The 3,732-nt window shown below is 31.3% G+C and overlaps 1 long non-coding RNA gene across 1 annotated transcript; it reads left to right on the plus strand.

The window, feature by feature from the left end:
- The first annotated feature begins 1,070 nt into the window (after nucleotides 1-1,070).
- On the plus strand, nucleotides 1,071-1,699 carry LOC127811320 (uncharacterized). Its single transcript, XR_008025644.1, has 3 exons — nucleotides 1,071-1,186; nucleotides 1,276-1,404; nucleotides 1,480-1,699. It is a non-coding gene; the product is annotated as an uncharacterized LOC127811320 (long non-coding RNA).
- Nucleotides 1,700-3,732: the final 2,033 nt, after the last annotated feature.

Consider the following 3,732-nt stretch of genomic DNA (forward strand, 5'->3'; position numbering starts at 1 on the left):
TTATAGTTTCCCTCTCAATCTTTTTCAACTTCTTTCTTGATTATTATTGTCTTCAGATTTTGTTTTTAATTCATGCTTAAAACTCTTTGATGCATAGGCATTTTTATGTGCTCTTCCTGAGATTATTAGCATGCGTGTCTTGAATGGGATTGGCCCGCGCCCAGGAATAATGAGATTGACTACCCCACAGCTCACTGGCTATACAAGTATGTTGATTTTATTGCCAAATATGAACTTTCCATTTTGAGAACATTCTGACACAGGCGAGATAGAGTTATAATTGTGAATTTTGGTAGTCCTAGTAATGTGGAGTTGACCTCAGAACGAGGCTCTGCAACAATATCCCTTAGTAAAACCACTGATGCTTGGTGGGATTGATCATTAAACGTTAAAACTATTGTCAACAAATAAATTCACAAATTTAATAGATTATGTTCTTTTGGCCTAAGTAAAAAGCAAAGTTTTATTGGATGACTATAGAACCAGTCTTGTTATATGATAAGAATTTTGTTCGGTTAAATACTAATATATGCAAAATATGTGTAATAGAACGAGAATGTTATGATGGATGTCTGATCATATAAAAAAAACATAATTAGAAATAAGATTATCTATAATAATGTTAAAGTGATGCTTATTGAAGATAAAATTTGCATGTCCAATGGTTTGGGCACGTGGGAAGAAGGCCAATAGACACTTATGAGGGAAGTGAATGGAATGAAAAAATTTATAGCAAAAGAGGTAGAACAAGACTAAAGAAAACCTGGAATGGGGGGTATAAAGTTGATTGAAGACTAGAATTTACGTGACCCATGCCACCTAGTGAGATTAAGGCATACGAATTGTGGTGACATATTTTTTTTTACTTTGGTTCAATAAAAAACTTGATTATTTTACATCGCTAAAGGGATAATAGTATACTTAATTAGAATGAACTAAGTTGATCACACTTTTCATGCTTATATTCTAAAGTGGTTACAAAGATCCTTACCTCTTTGAATTGTTAGTGAAGGCAAAAGATTCTTATTCTGAAACCATATTTACTTATATCTTTTGCATATGATATCTAGGCATTTGGGTTACAAGGCCTATAGTGCCAACTCTGCTGATGACGTAACCAAGCCATTTGTTTCCATGTATTTTGGCACTGCCTATCTCTGGCCTGGTTATCACACTACAAAGGAAAGTAAGTTTGTGCAACATGAAATACTTTTATGCATAAGGTGTTCTTGATTGTATGCCATTGACTGATTGAACATCTGGTGCCATGACCAGGCAAAGGTCATCCCAATTTGTTTTTCAGGCTTATCTCGTTGGGCCGAAGAAGGTAAATCTTCAAGATATGAGTCCTGTTTGGACTAAATTTGAGGAAGCTTGGCATTGATACGATCTCTTAGCAAGGAAGTAGGTATCATCATACTAATATGTTCACAAGATGCTGTATTCGTTATTTAATATTGAGCAATTTTTTTTTTTTAGGAAACAAGGTAGCAGCTGCACAACTTGCACCATTTTATAAGCTAAGAGTAGCCGCTATCGCCTATATGCAAGCTCAAATTTTTCAGCTGAAGTGAAATGATTGGAAGCTTTGACACAAATGACAAGCAAAAGGAAGAATGTTTGGATCCAGAGATGTAAATCATGTAATTATTGTTTCAGCTTGCCCATTCGGTAATCTCTTTTAATAGTCGATCTGGATGAGGGGACTTTATAGGATTGTTTCTAAACAATCAGATAATTTTCTTCATTTTGGATGAGGAATCTGTAGTCCTATTTTCTAATCTATTGACATTTTGCTTAAATAGCATGCATTTGAAGTGTTTTGTCAATGTTTTCCTAATAAGAATATATTTTTTGTTTGAAATGATTGGTCCGTAGGAAAAAAATATTTTAATATAACTATAATATTATGTTATTTTATCATTTTTTGTTTGAAATGATTGGTCTATAGGGAGAAAATATTTTAATATAATTATAATATCATATTATCGTATTGACATAATATCATAATTTAATCAAAAGTTACTATATATTTAGATCGTAAAACAAGATAATTAGTAGAGGTAAATTTATTTTAATTTTTAAATTTATATCGTGTCTTCATTATCAGAATACAAGACAACATATAATTGCGTGGAGATATAATGAGGTGGTATTATAGTTCATTCAGAAAAGAAGTAACTGGTTTGGAAGGGATAGGTATGCTCATATATATATATATGATAGAATCACAGCCAACAAAGAGAAAGTGTTGCAAAGGTTGTTTTTGTATATATTGCTTTGCAGTAGTTTGTACCCACGGCCTGAACTCTAATTGCCACAAAGAAATAACTTCACTGTTGCCATTGTTTTTGCCTTCATGCACTAACAATATGAACTAAATTTTAGGTTACACAGAAAACACAATCAAAATGGCACATCGCTTTCATGTACAATCTGACCTTAGCTTGAGAAAGGTTATGAAGTCTTAAAAAGACAAGGAAGGAAACGAATTTAGCCAAACCTGCTCAAATTAATCAGTACATAGAAGGCAGCCATTACATCAACACTACGGAGTTGTCCTTTCTTTCGCCTTTTCTACTCATTGTTTTGTCTTTTTAAATATAAATGGCCTTGTGGTTTTTTTTTTTTTTTTAATTTAAGTATTTGACCTATCTAGTTCTAAAGGAGATCGGTCTTCTCCATTGATTCGGTCTTTAAGTATATTAGAGCCTTGCGTTTTTTCCACCTTAAAGAATCCAACATTAATTTTGGTGTTAAGTAGACAGTATGTTCCATGTAAATTTCATTTGGTTGGTTTGATTAGAGTAATTTTTTCACTGATTTTCTTTTTTATTTTTTTTATAATTACAAAAATATACATAAGATTTGTTATAATATGTATTTTATTTTTTATCTCACAAAACATACCTAAAGTCCAAATTTTTATAGAGAAAGCTTTTTGAAAAAATTGTCCATACATTTCTTAGAAATAGATAAAATTGTTTGTGAAATTGTAAGTGTAAAAAATTTCATTTGATGGGTTTTAGGTCTTTAAAATTATATTTATAATTAATTTTTTTATACTTAAAACTCTTCAAATGATTTTTTTTTTTTTAACTTGCAACTCTGTCAACACTTTTATTAACACTTGAAAAGTATATAGACTATTGTTGTAAAATTTTTCATCATAGAAATTTAGACCTTATGTAGGTTTTTATTGAATTTGAGAAACATCAAGTATATTTTTATAAAATTAATAAAAAATACATATCTGAACCACAAGTATAGCAAGTAAGAAATCAAAATTCACATTTAATTTTGTCTTGTTGTTCAACAAAATTTGCCTGATTTTCTTTTAATCTGTAGCACTTCTCTACATGACCAGATTTATTACAATAATAACACTTGGACTTACGAACGTGGGTTTCACCTTTGTTGTTAGCTGCACTATGAGAGTGGTTTCGATAACAATTTCGTGCATCTGATCTATTGTCTTATCCACATCTTCTTCCTTGAAAGGAATGATTACCATGACTACTGTTATTGTTGTTGCTATGGTTGGGGAATGTCATCGCTATCCTTTGGACATGTTTAGCTTGGAGTAAAATGCTTTCTCTACTGGTCCCTTATCATAGTTTTTGTACCTATCTTCACGAGATTGCAAAGAGCCAAATAGCTCATCAACTATTAGGACATTAAGTCATTTGATACTTCTATTCTATGGCAGCAACAATGGACTCATATTTTCTA

The sequence above is a fragment of the Diospyros lotus genome, chromosome 10, assembly GCF_014633365.1.
Source record: "Diospyros lotus cultivar Yz01 chromosome 10, ASM1463336v1, whole genome shotgun sequence".
NCBI classification, from domain to species: Eukaryota; Viridiplantae; Streptophyta; class Magnoliopsida; order Ericales; family Ebenaceae; genus Diospyros; species Diospyros lotus.